Genomic DNA, 20,244 nt, shown 5'->3' on the forward strand with positions numbered 1-20,244 from the left:
ACCCGAGTTCAATTCTCAAAATCCACGTGAAGCCTGTAACACCAGCTCCAAGGAATCTGATACCCTCGTCTGACCTCTGGGGAGACGGGGTACACACACACACACACACACACACACACACACACACACACACACACACACGAGACACGAAGAGGCTGGGCCAATAGGAGATTAGGAGCAGTTGGTTTAAAACCTCAAAAGTCAGTCTTGGGCATTGTATCACACAGCCTTGACTTATGTCAAGCCCTGGGTGATTGGGGCAGGAAAATGGTGGCTTGTGACGGTTAGTCCCAGTTGTCAAACTGATGAACTCAAAATCACCTTGGAGAGGAGCCTTTGGGCATGCGTGTGGGGGATTTTCTTGATTGAGTTAATCGAGATAGAAGGACCTGCCCACTGTGGGCAGCATCATTACCTGGGCTTAGATCTTAGACTGCATGAAGGACGGAGAGCAGGCTGAGTGCTGCGTCCTGACTGTGGGCTCAGTGTGGCCCTTAAGCTCCTGCTTCCGTGACTTCCCTACCGCCATGGACTGAACCCTCAAACTGTGAGCCACAATAAACCCGTGTTCCTTAAGCTGCTTTTGATACGGCATTTTATCCTAGCAACAGAAAAGGAACTGGGGCAGGTAGGTGGATGGGGAACTGTGGGCCAGTAAATGAGGTGGTTCCCCTCCTGGTTGGTTCCTTTGCAAAGGAAAAATCTCACACGAAAGTTGTTGATTGTCTCAAGAAAAAAAATATGCGCCCACTCTAGGAAGGGTCATTCCAGGATCAATAAAGCGCCAGGATGTCAAGGCATCCCTCTTTGCGCTGTCTTTATGTTCTATGTCAGCTTGGCACAAGTGAAGTCCTTTTAGGAGAGGGACCTCGGTTGAGGTCTACTGGTAAGCCTTTGGTGAATTTTCATTTACGATTGAGATGGGAGGGCCCGGATCACTGTGGACAGGGCACCCCTTTGGCCAGGTGGTCCTGAGTTGTGTAAGACACAGGCTGAACAAACCCTGGGGAGCAAGCCAAGTAAGCAGGGTCCATCCATGACCTCTGCCTCAGTTTCCGCCTCCAGGTCCCTGCCCCGACTCCCCTCAGTGATGAACTGTGACCTGGAAGTATAAGCTGTTTTTGGTTACAGTCTTTATCACAGGAGAAACCCTAACTAGGAGTCCTTTTGTCTTCCAGGCACTGTCCCATCTTCCTTTCAAACGGCACACCCTGACAAAGCATTTCAAGCACACTGTCCCCCTCAAGATGCATTATAGATGGGACACTGCTTAAACCCACAGTCGGGTTTGAAGGATGGGAATGCTTCCCCTCCAGATCTTATTTTCCAGAGAACTATTTGTGCAGAAGGGAGGGCCGCTGGCTGCTTCCTCATCCTGGAGATCCGTTTTCTCTGCAGTCCCAGCCCTAGCTGGGTGTTGCTGCATTTTCCCCATCTCTATTTTTATGTCTTACTACAGACGCCTGTGCCATAAACAATACGCTGTGTGTCTTAAGTAGTAAACAAACGCCGTGCTGTACCTGCAGCCTGGTGCGTGTTTCTCACTTGAGGGGCCGCTTCATAGGTACCTTTAGTTGGCTGATACTCGCCGCAGTTGCTAACATACTGCTGCCACCTCATTTTGAGCGTTCCTCCTGCCATCCTCTCCTTCTGCCCTGCTGGTGTGACTGCATCCTTAGCCTTTTAACGGGCATTCCAAACTATGGCAGGAATAAACTAATAAATAACTCAGCAAGAAAAAGAGTTAACCCTGAAAAAGTACGGGGTACAAAAATGGTGGTGAGCAAAGCTATCAGTAAAATCTGTTGACAGTTTTAATCAACCACGGATAGTAAAATAAAAATAATAATAGCTAAATAGTTTGGAACCAAAGTTTTAAGACATGTTAAGAAGTATAGAACAAATACTGGGCTCACTGGTCTGAAATAGGGGAGGGAGCAGAATCAAGTGAGCCAAGTCAGACAGCTCATGGGTCAATGGAGATAACTCTTTCAGGGACAGCTTCAATGAGTCAACTCAACTTTATTCCAGAGTATATGGAATATATAGGATTGGGGACGGTAGCTGGGAAATCATCTAATTTTCATCAAACAGCTTGCTACTATCATAAAGCTCCTAATCCAAGTCTTATTTATCATCTGTGGAAGCATGGTCCTACCGTAAAGCTCCTAGCACAATGTTTAACTACCATATGGTCAGCAGGGGAACTCTAGCAGAGAACTACGTCAAGGGTCACACTAGAGATAAATCAGGCATCCAGGCTTAGGGACAGCTTTCAGATAAGGTCAGGCCTCCAGGCCCAAAGACCTCCAGATAAGGGCAGGTAGAGACCAGGAAGTCCTCCATGTTGTTGGGCTCTGAGAGAGCTCCAGGCCAGGCAGGACTACACCCTCTGACCAGCAGGGCCTCCCAACACCTGCTATCCACCCAGTTGTTGACGTCTTATGAACCCCATGCTGTCGTAGAATCTCCTAAGGCCTGACCTAGAAAAAGCTTCTTTTCACCTCTATCATATCTTTTTAGCCAGATCAAGTCAGCAGCCCAGCTCAGATTCAGGACCATGGGAGAAGCCACAAAGTCACATGACCAAGGGGCAGGAAGTAGGACTAGGTTAGGATCACTTTGCATTCTAATAGCATTGTTTAACATGGAACGTGGCTCTGCCTTTACTGGGGTATCATGAGTGTCTTTATCCTCTAGAATCTAGACCCATAGGTCTGTTTTGTACCCAAAGCCCATCAGATCCACAGTCCCAATACCGTTTCCATTTTAGAGGTTTCTTCCTTTAGAATTGAATTCTATTCTTAAAATATTTTGTTTCTATTACTTTAGAATGATGTGTGCTTCTGTGTACCTGTGTGGGGGTTGTAATGTGAGTGCAGTTGCCCGTGGAGGCCAGGGATTTAGGATCTCCCTGGAGTTGTGAGCCACCCACTGTGTCTGAAGGGAATGAAACTTGGGTCCTAGGCACCCTTAACTGCTGAGCCATCTCTCAAGCTCCCTGACTCCTGTTTTTGAGCAATGTCGTGTCTTTCCCCTACCTGTTTTTGCATCTCTTCTGTCATTCTTGTGTGTTCTATGTGACAGGGAGGAGGAGACCGAGGAATGTGAGCTGAATTTGAGCCACACTCTGCCTAGAAATCTTTTATTTACAAAAAGCAGTGCTTGCCACATTCCGCAGGAAACAGATGAGGTTGTAGCAGCGCGTTATCACGTAGATCGGTGTGATCCTGAGAGCAAAAGTTTAGGCAGTTCCACAGGTGGGCATCCAGGGCCTGGACACCTCCAGTGAACATGGGTAAACTCATCCCTTTCATTCTGTCTTGCATTTCTCTGCCTGAAAGGAAGCTGTGGCTCTCCAGCCTTTGTCTGCCTCCCTGAAGTCTCTCTACCTCATACGAGGGGCTGTGAGGGAGCCAGGGTGAGCACGGGCACAAGGTGAGCAGAGGAGCTAGCTGTGCCAGACCATGCTGGCTTAGAAGTCTGCAGGAGGACTTGATTTTGATTCCAGACTCCAACCTGGACAAGTTACGGCTGAGTGAGAAAGGCCAGGGTACATTCCTGGGATGGCTGCTACCAGGGAAAGAGCTACAGGCTCCAGATGCTGGAGAGGAGCAATGGGACTTGAGAGACCCCAAGATGGAATGGACAGGGGAGAGGGTGAGGCTGAGAAGGCCCCATGCACTGCTCTAATTCCCAAACTTGGGTAGCTACAAACAGCACCCATTTCCTCTCTTCCTTCTAGAAGACCGAAGTCAAGGTGCGGCTACCCCTGCTTCCTCAGAAAGGTTTTGAAAATCTACACACCCTCCCTAGGTTTCTGCTCAATGACAGACACCCATCTTTAAGCCCTGCCTGGAAGTCTGCACCTACCTCCTCGTGACTTGGGGCCTAAGGAGTCAGCTCACCAGGCTGGCTTACAGTTGGGTGAGATGAGATGCCCTGCTGGGTATGAAAATACCCCATTGTATGTCAGGAAACTCATTCCTGCCCTCCTTCATGGACACCCAAAACATGGGTAAGCTTTGGACTGTGTGAGCTGAGGAGAAGGAGCATTTGGTGAACAAAATGAAGGCGTGTCCAAAGAAGAAGATAGAACACACCCCATAACACCCCATAAGTGCCAGTGGCAACAGGGCAAAGGTGGGTGCCTGAGTTCAGTGGGGGGAGGGGCCGGAAGGAGAAAGGGGCCAGGTTCTCAGGATGGAAGTGTGGAGCATTGTTTTATTTTCCCCCGAGGCACAATTATCTTTCAGTTGCAGAAGTCCTCTGCTGATATAGATATTTGCACCTTCAAAAAAAAAGGAATGTGGTAATTAAAATGATGATGATAGTAGACGCCCTAGTGTTTCACGATGCGCCAGGCACACGTCCAAGTTTACCCACACTTGCTCGTTTCAGCCGAGCCTCCCACCAACTGCAGGGAGTAGGTCCCTCTGTTCCCTCTTGTGGGAGGAGGAAGAAGGGGGCTCAAGGTTGAGGGATGAGTCCACATCTCATGAGCGGCCTGCAAAGGCCACCTGGCTTGAAGCTGAAGTCACAGCTGGAAAGTGGTGGAGTCCTCGGAGCCCTGCTTACCATAGCCTCAACTGGTACCAGCAGTCTGGGGCCTAGAGAAGCCGTGAAAAGTGAGGGACCTGCACCACCTGGGAGTCACGGCAGTGGCTGTCCCTAAAGCTGGGCTTGCCAGTGGTGCCAGCCTGTGATGACGGCCATCATAGCAGCTCTGTGAGGCTGGCAGGGAAGGTGACTGGAGACGCATATGGAGGGTCACAGTGGCACCCTAGCAAGTGGGCAGCACAGCCCTGGTGGGTGGCAGCTTGCTCCACTCTCTCTGGAGATCCTATCTCTCCGTGCTTCTCACCGAGAGCCGTGCTTCCTCGGTCTCCGGGGTCTCGAAGGAAGGCGCAGTAGGCTGACTGTTTCCCGTGCGCGGCATTGCTCATCCTTGCTCAGCCTTCGTGGCAGAAGAGGGGACATGGCTGGTCATGCTGTGCCCCACCGGCACACATTGCCCTGCTGTTAGTGTTTGCAGCCTCCCATGTCCGTGCCCCGTGCCCCGCCACCTGTTAACAGTGGCTACAGTTTTGTGTGGGGCCGTGATGCCGGGAGGAGACCAGGAGGACAGCCACCACATCAGCCTTGGCTCTCCCATCCCCAGCTCCAGGGCCATGACTGACTATTCAGTCAAGGCTTAAAGAATGGTCGAGGTCCTGGGAGTCAGGAAGGCTGGTCTGAAGCACCAAGCCTTCAGCTGACCAACTGTATGTCCATAAAAAAGTCATTTAGCCTCTCTGAGCCATATGTCCCCTTCCTAAAGTGGGTAGAGTAGGGCTCATTCTGACTTGTAGATGTAGGTGATAGCAAGGGTCCAAAGAAGAATGTGACATGTTTTTATAAACCGGAAAAGCTGAGCATGTGGCATTGTTATCTTTCGCTTTACGATAACTACTGTTGTTAGTGCTAGCTGGAGGAACTTATAGCCTTTGGGGAATCTTACTTATCTCTCTAAAACAGGGCACCTCCTTGGCTCATGAGATGGGGCGCCTGCAGAAGGCAGGGCCCAGTAGACATGAGGCATCTGCTGACACGCTCTTCCTCTGGGACTAGCCTCTGGGTAGCATTGAAGAGGTGCACATCTAAGGGGAGAGCTTCCAGCTGGTAGCAGCTCATGAAGACATGGATCCACACCATCTACAAGGGCCTCTCCTCTGCACATGGCGAACGGAAGGGCAGAGAAGAAAAACAGCACGCAAAAACGGGGGGGGGAGGGGCTGGCGGTCAGTTCAGCTCGGTTGAGGGGCAGCCAGAGTATAGACCAGGACTCCAAGGACACAGGCGGGTTCTCCATCCGAGACCCCACGGAACTGCCTGAATGAGCCCTGTGGGAAATGGGGAGCCGGATGGGGAACCAGGCTAGGCTAAGCCTCTTGACAAGGCAATGAGCTGTCCCTGTGGGCAGGAGTACAGCTGGCCACCAGGGCTTATTATACAGGGAGCAGCCAGGGGCCTTCAATGTGGTTGGTCTACAGTGCAGTTTAAGGAGCCACATTTAAAAGAGCTGTCTCCAGTGGAGAGGTCCACACCATTGAAAAGGGCCACCCTGTGCCCTGGGCGGGTCTTTGGCTTCTAGTTCTTAAGACCTATCCTGACAACCTATAAAAATTCACAAAACATGGTATTCTTTCTCTCCTTACCCATCCCAGACACACATCTTAAAAGCTCTTAAGCTTTAGAGGGGTGAATTGTATATTATTAGAGCCGTATCTCAATAAAGCTGTTGTTAAACCACGCACAGAGCACAGTGCGGATCTGAATTCTTGGTGCTATTTCCCGTGGAACAGGGCCGTCGGAGGGAGGTTCTCGTGGTTTGTGAACTGGGCTGAGGCTCTTGCTCCTTGCAGTTCTAATTATGGTCCCCAAAGCTCTCAGTGGGAAGCAAAACCCAGAATATTCTTTCTGAAGATCGTGTGCGCTACCCTGGAAGGTCTGTTTTTGCAAATTTAATCAGCTTTGGGGCCAGTTTCTCCTCCTGAACCGGCTGGGACTTCTGAGCTATGCTGGAGCCAGCACGCTCAAGGAAAATCATTTCTTCTTGTTGTGTTAGTTAGCAGTGCGTTTGCTTCAGCCAACTGGTGTGCCAGAGTGGGTGCACAATGCAGAGATGCAATTTTGCCTTGAGGGAGGACCCAAAAAAAAGAAATAAAAATAGCCAACATATATCTTCAATATGAAGGAGTAGAGATATTGAAAGTCCCACTGAGGATCTCGAGAGAATAACACCAACCAGTGGGAAACTGGATGAAAATCAATTGCAATTCTTTTTCTAGGCACAAACTACTCCCTAAAAAGTAATTAGAAATATTAAATTCCTCCTCTCTCCAGCATCAAAGAATGTTGTCCATTGAGGAAACACAGTGGAAAAATTCCAGACCAAATCCATCGCTCCAGAACAGCAGCTCAGATCTTAGGTGCAGCAGACAGGGAGAATGCTGCTTAGAGAATTGCTTCCAGCCTTTGGCATCTTGTTTATCTCTCTGAAACAGGGGGTGCTTGGGCAAGCCAAATGAGGTTCTCTGCAGGAGGCAGGACCTAGACACTGCAATGCTTATTCACAATTTTCTTCCTTGACCCAAACTCACTGAGCATCGGGTCCAACTTGCTGAGCAGCACGAGTCCTAACTTAGGAGCACCAGCAGCAACAACATCATCTTGGCAGCAGTTGCTAGGGATGGCTAAGTCCTCCCCTGCCTAGAGCGTATGCCATACTGTCCCCATGTCCCTCCTCACAGCTTTATAGGACACTCAGGAAGGAGCCAGTGCACTTGCTATGTGGAGACCCACCCAGAAAGCAGAGCACCTTGCTAAGGACCAACCACCTGCACCTAGGCTGTGTCCACCTCTGTCTGCTGAGTCCCAGACTCTGCAGATGTGGCAGGTGTAAGGAATTGCTCTCTGGTACATGTTTGCTTGATTATTATTTCTGTTAATTAATTAATCAACTAATTAATTGTTTATATTCCATCTATCTATTTTTAGGTTTTCAAGACAGGGATTCTCTGTGTAACAATCCTGACTGTCCTAACTAATTAATTTTTTGTTTATCTATCATCTATCTATTTTTGGTTTTTCAAGATAAGTTTTTCTGTGTAACAGTCCTGACTGTCCTGGAACTCACTCTGTAGACCAGGCTGGCCTCAAACTCACAGAGATCTGCCTGCCTCTGCCTCCCAAGTGCTGGGATTTAAAGGCTTGTGCCACCACCTCCCAGCTATTTCTGTTATTTTTATTGAATGTGTCTCCTGTGTGATTCAAGTAGTTTTTTCCAAAATCCATTTGTCAGCTTAGCCCCAGCTTTTCCTGGTGGCTGAGTGGTTTGTGTTGGGTTTGATGAGAATCCCCGCCCAGGCAAGTGATCACCAGAAAGTCACAGCATTGTGGGCTGCACACACGTGTCACCTTTGGATCATGCCCAACCTCCTGCAGGGCACTCGGTAGCCTAGGGGACATTCACAGTGACCAGCCCTCAGCCCACAGTGGCCTTGGCCTACCGTGGCAGCATGAGATAAACAGAGAGCCTCTACCTCAGAGCTGTATGATTGTTTCAAAGGCCTCTTCTCTCTGTAACGCTGTCCTTCCTTCCCATGCTGTCCCTTCTTGTCCTCTTAAGACTAAATTGTGGTGATAGAGAATGGTGGGGTTTCCTCAACTGTTTTTGAAAGCTTATACCAACCTCTATTAAATTTAAGAACTTTGTTCATTAAAATATACTATCTAAAAACAAAAACAAAAGAGCAACAGAATGTGAGATCAATCCCAAGACTTTTGTTCACTTAAAAGATGAGTTAGGCAAAGGCCAGGTGTGATAATGAACACCTTTAATTTCATCATGGGGGAGGCAGAGGCAGAGGAACCTCTGTGAGTTCAAGGCAGCATAGTCCATATACTGAGTCCCAGGGCTACATAGTGAGACCCTGTCTCAAAAAAAAGGCTTGCAAGTGTGTGTGTGTGTGTGTGTGTGTGTGTGTGTAAGGACTCACTGATTATAGAGAAATAACTGTTGTACAGATGCACAGACAGTTTATGTAAAAGTATATTCTTCTTACAAATAATGGAAGGATGTCCAAGTCAACACAAATGCTCCCACTCCAACATCACTATTTGTCACAGAGATACAAAGGATATGTTTCTTGAGGTAACCACTACCCAGATGCCAGAGTTGCCACTGACAGACTGAGGGAGGCTGGGAATGTGGTGCAGACAGATGCTGCTTTCCTAAGGGCCTCACTTGGAAAAAAAAGTGGCAAGCATCCTGGTATTCGACCCTTCTGCTGTTAAAGTTGAGCATTTTCCAACAGCCTGGAGTCTGGCTTGGCTGTGGCTCACCCTGTGGATGAGGGCAGGATGGAAGAGGCCTGTTGTGATCTGGGAGGATTTGGAGCAGAAAGCAGCAGCCAAGCTGTGTGCAGGAAATGACGAGGGAGGTAATCCTGGGGAGCAGGAGTGTGGGTCAGCTTTCCATGCTCGGGAGATCACTACGGGCATCAGCAGGACAGCGGAGGAGAGGGGCAGCCTGGGAGCAGAGGCACCAGGCCCAGCGGGAGCCCAAGGATGAGGAGGCAGAGTGGCCCTGCAGAGGACCCATGGGTGGTCATGCAAGGCCACCTCCCGATTTTCTAGCGTGGCAATTTGTAGAGGGGCCATGTTAACTCTGATGCTAATTCAACAACGAAGGTAGCAGTGGGGCCCAGTGAGGCTCCTGGGAGCTTGCTGAGACTCATCCCTGGGAGGAAGGTTTGTGCTGAAAAAGCTACTCTACATTTCAGTCTGGAGTCCCTCTGCTCGTCACCCTGGTGTCTCACCTTCTGTGATATTGGCTAGGATTCAGCGGGAGGCAATGATCCAGGTTCGGACAAATGGCAGTCCGCGATGTGCTGCTGGGAGGAGTCAGCTGGGAGGGGCGTGGCTGCTGCCGAGGAGGGTGAAGAGTCCTAGAGACCCTGCCCGTGGGGAACTGTTTAGTCCAGCGGAGAAGTGGGGGCTGCCCCGCCTGGCAGAGCTTTCAGAGCATGCCTGGCACTTCTTTTCTCTCCCTTCATTCATTCTTGAACTTTTTGCTTATGGCAAAAGGTCAGTGTTTTCCTCTTTCGGTGCAGTGGAAAGAAGAGTGGGGTAAGCCACCCCAGTCAGCCCCCTGCTGGCTGTGGCAGACCGCGCCAGCCTGCTTCTGTCTTGGCCTGCCTCATACATTAAACCTCCCATGCGCAGGCGCCCTGTGTCCTAGAGACCATGGTCCCCACAGATCCCGTGGGCCTGGAGCAACTCTGGCCTCCTTCCTGCACAACCTCTTGCATCCTTGCCTCATCTTCCAAGCCTGAACCCCATCGTCTCTCCAGACGCTCCTGGCGCCTTCTGAACGGGGTCCCAGGTCTGGTGTGTGTCCTGGATTTACACCAACCCCCTCTAAGTCGTACGCACATCCATGTTCCCTGTTGGCTCTATTGTAGGCTATGGGTTAGAAGTGTAGAGAACACTTTCTCTGTGGGACAAAGAGACCCCTCAGCCTGGCATTCAAGGCCCTTTGCAATTTAACTTCAGTGGGTTTAAGACAGTAAAATGGCTCTGTGGTTAAAGGCACTTATTGCAAAGCCTGACACCTTGGCTTTTGGTCCCTGGGACCCACATGGTAGGAGAGAGCTGACATGCAGAGACAACGTGTCCTCTGACTTGTTCTCACCCACTGTGGCACACACACACACACACACACACACACACAGGCACACACACACACACACACACACACACACACACAGGCACACACCAGATAATAACAAGGTGTGATGCATTTTAAAAAGAGAAGGAAAACTCTAGCCCCTTACTCGAGCTGAGCCTTGGGGGTATACTGGTGTCGGGAAGGCTTCATGGTAAGAGCACACACAAGTTTACTGTGCTGATTGACGGCCAGTTCTGCAAACGCTTCCTGTACAATAGAGCCCGTACCGCCCCAGAAGTGTGTGTAGAGAGGACCCTCCGTGTAGCGAGGTACAGATGCCATGGAGGACCGTACCAGGCTGCTCTTCCCTGCAGGTGCCCACCGTCCTGCTTGGAGTTTCCATCATCCAGGTAGCATTTTCTGGAAGCCTGTTCTATGTGCTTCTCTCAAAACATCTGAAAGAAGCTGAAGGAAGGGAGGGTTGGTTTTAGCTCAGTTTGTATACTGTCCATCGTGGTGGGGAACCCACAGCAGCAGGAGCTCGAGGCAGCTGCTCATGGTTCCTCAGTCAGGAAGGAGACAGGCGAAGGCCTTTTAATTCAGCCCAGCATCCCAGTCAGTGCAGCGCTGCCTCTGATCCTTGGGCATTTAGGTCAAATCTTCCCACTTTAGTTCACTTAATCTGTATAATGCCTTTTAGGCATGCCCAGAGGCTGGCCTCTTCTGTGATTCTAGATCCCATGACACTGACAATTAGCACTAACTTTCAAAAACCCTGTGTATAAAGTCAGCAGAAAGGACCCATGTGGTTAGATGGTGGCGGAGATCCTAAGTCTGCCCAGCAGACTCACACTAAGTTAGTCTGCTTTCAGGGAGTCCCTGGGAGTTGGAAGTCCTTAGACTAGAATGATTACCTTCTGGACTACCAAAGACCCCACCCAAGAACAAGACCCTCTTTTCCTCTCCCCACTGGTGCATCAATGGGTGGGTGTCTTCTTTGTGTCTAGTTTGGGAAGACAGCACAGAGCCCAAGGTCAGTGTCAGGCCTAGGAGAGCTGGTGCAGCATGTGTCTCACCCCCGGGTGAGCTCGTTCCGGGGTGTGGGGCAGGAGGGAAGCCAGTAACATAAACAGACCTGGTAATAAAGGGCAGAGTGCAGCCCACACGGAGGTGTGCTCATCCGCAGGGCCTCTGGTGGGCTCAGGGCTGTCCCATGGGCGACTGTATCCCTGATCACTGGGTGGCCTTGTAGACCCTCGGTCTGCTAGCCCTGCAGAAATACATGCAGGCAAGGCTCTGCTGCCTTCAGCTGAACCTTCCAAAACTAGGAAGGTGGGGGTTCCAGCCCCCACTCCAGTTAGCTCCATTACACACAAGCTGGTCTTCTACAACTTTGAAGATTTTCTTCTCCTTTCCTATGCAAAGTTTCGGTTTTTTTCAGTAAATAGTAATTAAAACCAACATACACAGAGACAACAATGCCACATTTTAATTTATTTATTGCGGCTGACTACATCGCCAGCCTCCTATCGAAATTCCTTTGTTTTCCCTTGTAGCGCTCAGCACGGCAGTGATCCGGTTCGCTGTGTGGCTTTGTGTTCCCTCTGCTTCTGGAGAAGGAGGGTGACGTCGTGTGGGTGGAGGGTCACAATCCCGTACGGTATTTAATGCTTTGGCTCAGGATAGTGAGGCGGTCCTGTCCCCCTCCCCCATTCAAAAGTTATCACCTCCCACTCCTCTCCTCTTCCCTCCCCGCTCCTCCAAGAAGCATCTCTGACATCCAGTGCACTCCACGGGTGACACCTGTCATTGTCTCGCTCTGTGATACCCTCACACCCTCCAGTGTTACCAGCAGTGCATGTTGGGCGCTGCTCTCCTCTGCCACTCACCCTTCCCACCCCAGATTGCCGCTCTTCCTCCTCGGAGAGTGTTTCTGGAAGCTTCCTTGTCCATGTCATCACCCAGGTGTCTCTGGAGACCAAAGATGACTAGGATGCTTGTTGCTACTTCATTCTCTGTCCCCAGACTCACCGGTGTCCGACTAGGCCTGTGGATGGCTGCCCCAAGCCTGCCCCTCCTCAGCTAGCCCCACGATGAGGAGCAGGTGGTGTGCGTTCTAGACCTTGCATCTCTGAACCTGTAGAGTGGGGACGTGGAAGGGACATGGTGTGGTGACACGAGTAGGGTTTGGCACACCACACAGCAAGCCTCAGGAGTGGAGAGCCGCTGTGGTTCACGAGTGTGTCCTCGGTGGCGTCCATAGAAGACACTCAGTCCTTGTGTATTGTCCCCAGCACGCCATTTGTGACCGCCAAGTTCCCAATGAAAGGATTAGATTTGATAGCGTGTTAGCGTGTGTGAAATCCAGCACCTCTGTGAACGTGTGTTTTACAGGATATGGTGGTGCCGAGGTGGGCTGTCCTGAATCCTGGGCCCCTGGGATTATCGCATGGGCTCAGACAAGCCAGACTTCTTGGATTTCCTGGCAGAACGTTGCCCCATTTGGCCCAGTTGGCTCCACTTCTTGACTGACCTTCCCTTGGATGTGGTCGCAGTGATAGGACAGCCATGGGGGTGGCCGCAGTGGCTATGGTGGAGAAGGCGTGTCGACTCTGGGCAACGTGGAACGCCCCACCTCTCTGTGGAGAGCTTGCACGCAGCTCCTCTGTAGGCTTTGAGGAGAAGAGGTATAGGCACCCTTGAGCGGGATGCCCATGGGTGCCTCCCACCTGCTGCTTGCTGCCTTACAAGGGAAGCAGATCTCAGTGGAACCTGGGAAAACAACCTCCTACCATGGAGACCAGTACCTTGCAAAATGCATTCAAGGATGGAGACTGATGGTGGCAGGGTTGGCAAGTCTGGTTGTCATGCCAACGGATTGTCCTGAAATAGCAAGCAATAGCAAGGGGCGGGTCCCCATATGGTCCTGCCGTGTCCACACTGCCCTTTCCTTCAGCGTTCCTTCTGGAAGTGGCCCGGGATTTTGTAGGGATGAAGCGGGAGGTGATTGGCACCACGTAGCTGTGAGTGAGGAGAGCACAGTGAGTCACATACCAAGGCTTTCTCCCATGGGGCCTGTGCAGTGAACACCTACTCAGCGCCTAAGGTTGCAGGTGCGGAGGTCCTGAGACAACCCTTAGAAGAGCCTGTCACGTTCAGGCACTCCTGGGGTATAGCTCACCCCCGTGCATTGAATGAATGACATCATTTAACCCTCAATTAACCACATGAGGTACGTACTTATGATCCTTGAGGTGGCCGGGCACTGACTCAAGCAGCCACAAGGGTCTGCCAAGATTTTTCATCTGGGGGATTTGAACTCAGAGACATTCCCCCCATGGTGTGTGAGAGAGAGAAGAGTTAGAGACGGCCATGTTGTGTCCTTGGAGTTTCCCTTACAGGGTGTTCAGGGCCAGCCACAGGGAGGACATCACACTCAGAAAGTCTGGAGAAAGCAAACACAGACTCAACTAGCTACCGTGGCAGAAGCCACATGCCTCTTAGGAGTTTAGGGACCTGGGACTGAGTGAGGCAGGTGTGCTGTCTAAGGAGAGCCCACAGGTGCCAGGAAACTAGAGTGTCCCCCAGGGCCCGCTGTGTGGGCGCTGGGCAAGCTCTTCCTCATCACTTCAGGCTTCGAGGCCCCCTGCTCAGATTCAGCCCCCATAGCAATCCATTTCATGCGCCTGTGTAACAGTGAGTTGGTTCTATTTTTATTTCTCTTCACTGCTGTGCTACAGTCTGGTTTGAAAAAATGCTCTCCCCACCTGGAGGAGTAAGAGTGGCCCTGAGCTCCTAGCCCCAGAGGACAGAGGAGGAACTGATCTCTCCCCATCCTTCACATGGGGAAACAGACCCCACTGCTTGCGTTTGATAGATTGTGGTAAAATATACATACACAACTTACCATTTTAGTTTTTTGTTTGTTTGGTTGGTTGGTTTGGTTTGGGTTTGGTTTTGGTTTTGGTTTTTTGAGACAGGGTTTCCCTGTGGCTTTGGATCCTGTCCTGGAACTCCCTCTGTAGACCAGGCTGGCCTCAGACTCACAGAGATCCACCTGCCTCTGCCTCTGCCTCCCGAGTGCTGGGATCACAGGCGTGCGCCACCCGTGTAAACGTCAAGTTCAGTGGCACCCCATCACACAGTGTCACCATCATTGCCATCCGTGCCCTTGAATGACTGTCTCATCTTCCCGCCCTGAAACGCCACTCTTACAGGAGCCCAGGACAGCCACAAATGTGTCCCAACACCAAACCATAAACCTCCTCCAGTCATCACAGGATTTCTATGTGTGCGTTTCTGGCTTTTTCACGATGTGTGTGGTTCTCGGACTTAAACTTTGTAGATGGTGGCATTGTGTCCCGTGTTGGCAGGCTGTACACACCCACATGGGTAAATCTGGCTCTAGCCGCTGCCGTTTCCCCACTGCTGCCAGGACTTCGAAGGCCAGGGTGCAAGTCAACTCATCTGGCTCTCCCCCCCCCGCGTCTGTCTTACTCAACTTCCTGTTCACTTTTCTCTACTTCCCCTTCCCCTCCTATTATGTTGTAAGAATTAATGGTTTTTCAAAGCTTGGCATTGGATCTGAGCACCATTCTCTTCTGTAAGAAGATGAAGAAATCATGGTGTGGCTGCCTATTTCCTTGGAGAGTTTATGAAAGCATGGTTTCTTTGCCCCCAGATGTGGCAAAGGCCCAGGAGACTGTGGCAGGTGTTTATGGGGCAGAGTTCCGGGTAAGAGGACCAGTGGCAGTTATGCACAGTGTTCCTTTCTCCCTGAGTCTGAGCCCCTCAGGATGGGACCAGAACCCAGTTTTGAAAGTGGTTCTAGAACCATATTCTTGAGGGGTACCAATCTACCACATTCATGGAACCTTCCAGAACCCTTGGAGCTCAGAGAACACCAGAGGCTACTGAGACAAGGACCCCAAAGCCCAGTGATAGGAAACACTTGCCCCAACCTCACAGTAAATGGCAGATTCATTTCCCCGCAGCCACTGGCTTTAGGTCAAGCAACAGCAGCCCCTCAATGTCTGGATTTTCTGGGTCATGAAAGGTGTTATAAATTCATCAAACCTACTGTCTGCATTTGAGGAAGAGAAGTTCCTGAGACTTCCTGTTGCAAGCTCAGGAGGGGCATATCCTATCTAGGAGGAGTCATTAGGTCGGAGGCGGCATGGTGGGACTCCCAGGCTCAGCCAAACCCACAATTCTAGCGCCTGGAGATAGTTCTGAAGACACAAAGACCTTCCCACCCTCCATCAGAGTTCACACCTGAGTTCATATCCAAGTTCATGTGTGAATTCATACCTGAGTCCTCACCCAAGTTCACACGTGAGTGCACACGTGGGTCTCACCTGAATTCGCACCTGACCTCCTGCGTGACCTCACGCCTGCTGTCCGCTGTGCCGTTCTGCACGCTGGCTCAGGAAGAAACCACCTGTGGGGGCCTCCAGCCTCCAGATCGGCCTTCTTCTGGCTTAGACGCCTCCGTTGGGAGACAGCTTTGCCCCAGTCGTAAGTCACTTTAACCAGAGATGACAGCAATGGTGGTGTTTAGGAGTAACTGACTGTTGCCACTCGCTCACCAGAGTGCCCCAAGCCCTCCTCCCCATAGCTGCCCTCCCTTCCCTCACACACTTGTCTCGCAGAGGCCCTGGCCATTCACTACGCCATCTGCAGTCATAAAGTGAGCTTGGGCACCAGGTCCCCTGGCTCCTGGCTTCCCTGCTGTTTACTTTGTCTTATGACTCACAACCCTGTTGCACCCGTGTCACTGGGCCCCTATAATCCAGCAGTCACTCTTTCCTGTCCTACTCATTAATCCCCCTCCCTACTGGAATGACCACTCCTCCTCAAGGGCAGGGCTTTTTTTCCCTATGGTGTCCCTGGTACATAGAACAGTGCCTGCCAGAAGTGTACACTATAAATGCTTGCACCGTGAATGAATGTACGCTGTGAATGTTTGCACCGTGAATGAATGAATACTACAACGGCTTGCACCGTGAATGAATGTACGCTGTAAATGCCTACACTGTATATTCTCGCAGTGTGAATGAACAATGGAATGAATGTCTTCCTTTCCGAGGGTCGTCCTCCCTACCCTCCCATCTGGATGACCTTGAATGTCCAAACCCAGCATAAGTAGCAGCACCTTTGGCTTCAGGAAGTCCTCCCTCACTCCTAGTTCTGGACCAGGAGCCTCCTCTGGGCCCCATACTTTGCCCATTCATGATGTATTTGCCCATCAGCTATCATATTGATGTATGTGGTACCACCAAAAAGTATCCCTTGAGATCTTAACCCCCAAGCAATGGCCTTAGAAGGCAGTGCCTAGGGAGGTGTTTACATCATAAGGGTGGAGCCCTCAGGATGGGATCAATGTCCTTATAAAAGAGGTCTAAGAGAACTTGCTCTCACCGTGTGACTTGGTGGCAAGAAGCCACTGTCTTTGAACCAAGTAATGGAACCTCAGTAAACACTGAATCTCTTTGATCTTGGACTCTCCAGACTCAGAACTGGTAAATAAGTGTCTGGTGTCCATATGTCACCCAGTCCATGTATTTTGTCCCAGTGCCTAAATGGACAAAGACACTACATTATGCTGTGACTTTTCCTTGGCTCCTCTTTTCCCCATGCACTTGTGAAGAGGGCTCTGACTTCTTCCCTCTGTTTGCCCAAAGCCTGGCAGAGCTTGGCTGGAAGAAGTTCCTCTGTTGATTCCCAATTCATCAAACTGAGTAAACACAGCTCTCACGGCCGGCTGCGGCTGCCAGGCTGAACCCCTCCAATAGTTAGGCCTTCTGCACTAACCAGCTTCCCACTACTGTAACAAAACGCTGGGCACTGATTACTAGGAATTAGAGAAGTGTTTCTAGCTCATAGTTTTGGAGACTCAAAGCCCAAGTTAATTCAAGAGTTGGGCACGTTGCTTTGGCCTTTGGTGAAAGCAGAAGATATCAGCACACCAAAATGGAAGTGTATTTAGGAGTAAGGGCCCCACTTTAGACCTGAGTGGAGAGTAGGGGTGGGCCCAAACCCTGCTTTCTTACCAATGCTTACATCAATTACTTCCTTCACTGCTGTGACCAAATACCTGTCGAGAGCAACTTAAGGGAGAGCGGGCTTATATTTGTTTGCGATTGAGGAGATCAATCATGGTCAGGGGTCGGGTTGTAGAGGCAGGGATGTGAGGTGGCTGGGTGTGTTACATCCATAGTCAACGTGCTGGTTTGTTTCTGCCGACTCGACACAAATCTAGGTATACCTGGGGAGAGAGAATCTCAGTCGAAGAGTTGCTTTCATCAGATTGGCTTATAGTCCAATTTACATGATAACGATTCCTGACAATTAATGATCGATGTGGAAGGCCGCAGCCCGTTGTGGGTGGTGCTGACCCTGGGGACATGCTCTTTAGTTGCATAAGAGAGCAGGCTGAGCAGCCATGGAAACAAGACAGAGAGCTGTTCTCTCTATGTCCTCTGCTCCAGCTCCTGCCTTGGTTTCCTGCCCTGAGCTCCTCTTGTGGTTTCCCTGGGTGAAGGACTGTAAACAATAAGCCGGATAGACCCTTTCCTCCCCAAGTTGCTGCTGGTCAGCGTTTTCTCACAACAGTAGAGAAGTAAACTGGTGTGTTCAGGAAGCAGGGTCCCACTCATCCGACTTTCTCCTTTTATTAGTCCAGGACCTCAGCCCTTGGGGTGGTGCTGCCCATATTTAGGGTGGGTCTTCCCACCTCAACTTTCCCCGTCTAGAAAAGCACTCAGGAACATGCCAAGAGGTTTGTTTCCAAGGTGATTCCATCACAAATCTTCCTTGAGAACTACCAAGAAGTTACCCAAAAAGCTATCTTAGCAGAGCACGCCCCGTAAGGCCCTGCCTCCCAGAGGTTCCAGAGAACCTTCAAGTTCCGTCACCCTGAGCTAAGCCTTTAATTGTGCCCGCCCCTTGTGGAACATGATTAAACAATTACACCCCACTCAAATCAAACCATAGCACATCCCAGCATTCCTTGCCTGTCTTCCAAATGGAAATCCAGGAATCTGCACCCTTAGCCAGGGTTGAGATGGCCTGCCCAGGACATGCATCTCCCCTGCCTTCCTGAAGCTACTGTCATTGAAGAATCACTGGCTACCTGTCAAAGGTCTGCCACAGGACTTCCCAGAGTGCACTATACTCCTATCCATCAAACAGCCCCTAGACTTGCCCTGCGCTCCTGGCAGAGCCATCCCTGTTGGTTCACCGTGGGTGTAGCTGGTGGGTCTGTTGCTGAGCTGGGGAGCCTCATACTGACTGCTGAGGCAAGTCCAGGAGTAGCCCTGAGTTAAGTGCTCAGCCTGCTCAGAAAGTGCTTCTGTGGGATGGGGGCGGGGTATGGGCCAGAGCCAGGGATCTAGATAACAAAGGGCCTCAACCATGGGGAGCAGGGGTCTGAAGGCAGGATGCTGGGAAGACCTGAGGTCCCCCATGTCTTCAGTGGGCTGAGCCCAGAACTGAGGAATCAGGGGCTGGGGAGCAGCATTAGGAGGCAGAGGGGAAGCTGGGGTCCAGGAGCTCACCTCCTTGGGCAGGGCTTGCAAGTGACTGTCTGCAGCAGCTCATACTGAAGAGAGGGGGAGGATTTGTGGCAGGCCCAGAATCAGAATTCCTTTGACTCACAGTGCTCTGATCTCATGAAACTGTGGAGTGGCTGCCGGTCCCCAGCTGGAAGACAAGCCAGGCACATAATGAACTCCATCAGGGATTCCTGAGGGAGGGAGGGAGGGAGGGAGGGAGGGAGGGAGGGAGGGAGGGAGGGAGGGAGGGAGGCAGGCAGGCAGGCAGGCAGGCAGGCAGGCAGGCAGGCAGGCAGGCAGGCAGGCAGGCAGGCAGGCAGGCAGGCAGGTGGAAAGCAGCCCAAGGAATTATCAGGAATGCACATAGGAGTGACGATCTATATCATAGCAACTACCCTTCAAGTAGGTGCCCAGTGAATGTTTGAGCAGGAATCTTGGGCTTCTGGGCAAACCAAGGAATAGCTCTAGAAAATACCAGTGATGGTTGGGTTTGAAGATGTAACTTCCCCAAGGAGGTGGGCAGAGGTTTTGTCTAACCCACCTTGCAGACAAACGCTGAGCTTTGTGGTAACCCCAGAGCCCAAAGCCCCTCATCTTCAATTTCTGATGACCCGGAACGCTCAGGTTCCTTAGGAAAGGCTGGGATCTCTCCCTCTCTGAGTCTCCCTTCCTGCCTCTCCCCTCAGCCGTGTGGTCTGGACTACCTAGAGAGGCACGCTCTTCTCCCGACGATGCCTCACCTGCCTCCCCTCCTCCACCACAACCTTCACATGTCTTCCCCACCAACTCTGATGATGTCATGGCCAGAGTGAAGCAATTTAAGAACCTCCAGAGTTTAATAGGTAGAGAGATTTTCTATTTGAGATGATGGAGAGTTCTGGAAATAGATAGTGGCAATGGTTACACAACATTGAGTGCACTTAATGCCACAGAACTGTCCACTTAAAATGATTAAAATGCTAAGAACAGGCCTGGAGCCTGAGGGGAGGCCCTCACTGGTGCTGCAAGCCTGCCAAGGGCAGCCCAGAAGTGTACCCCTTTTCCAGTTACCCAAGGAGTGCCCCAACACAGGACCATCACACTGTGCTCTAGACTTAACCTCCAGGGTCCCGTCTCTGCCTTCCTTTCCTCACAGGTTCTCAGGATTAGAGCCCTGCTGGCATGCACTTCAACACCATCTCCTGCAGGGCCCCCCATTCTCTCATTGTACCCCACTCGGGCCAGTTCCAAATAGCCACTTGTTCCCAAGAGCATATGGTTTAGAGTACGATGGCCAGTGAGTACAAACTTCATGACTTACCATCCTTGTGACCTTGAGCTTGCCAGCGAAGCACCCCGAACCTCTATTTCCTCCTCTGTTAAGTGAGGGCTAAAAGGGTCATTGCAAATATTGAACAAGATACATTATGAATAGCAAATGAGATAATGCATGCGAAAAATTCGGCATGGCGCCTGGCGCGCAGGTCAGTGCTAAGT

The 20,244-nt window shown here is 50.9% G+C and overlaps 1 protein-coding gene across 1 annotated transcript in view; it reads left to right on the forward strand.

Moving 5' to 3' along the window:
- The window catches only part of Gabbr2 (gamma-aminobutyric acid type B receptor subunit 2), a 360,155-nt gene that overhangs the window by 82,283 nt on the left and 257,628 nt on the right, over window positions 1-20,244 (forward strand). The gene's annotated exons all lie outside the window — the stretch shown is intronic.

The sequence above is a fragment of the Mesocricetus auratus genome, unplaced genomic scaffold (assembly GCF_017639785.1).
Source record: "Mesocricetus auratus isolate SY011 unplaced genomic scaffold, BCM_Maur_2.0 Super-Scaffold_6730, whole genome shotgun sequence".
In the NCBI taxonomy this organism is placed as follows: domain Eukaryota; kingdom Metazoa; phylum Chordata; class Mammalia; order Rodentia; family Cricetidae; genus Mesocricetus; species Mesocricetus auratus.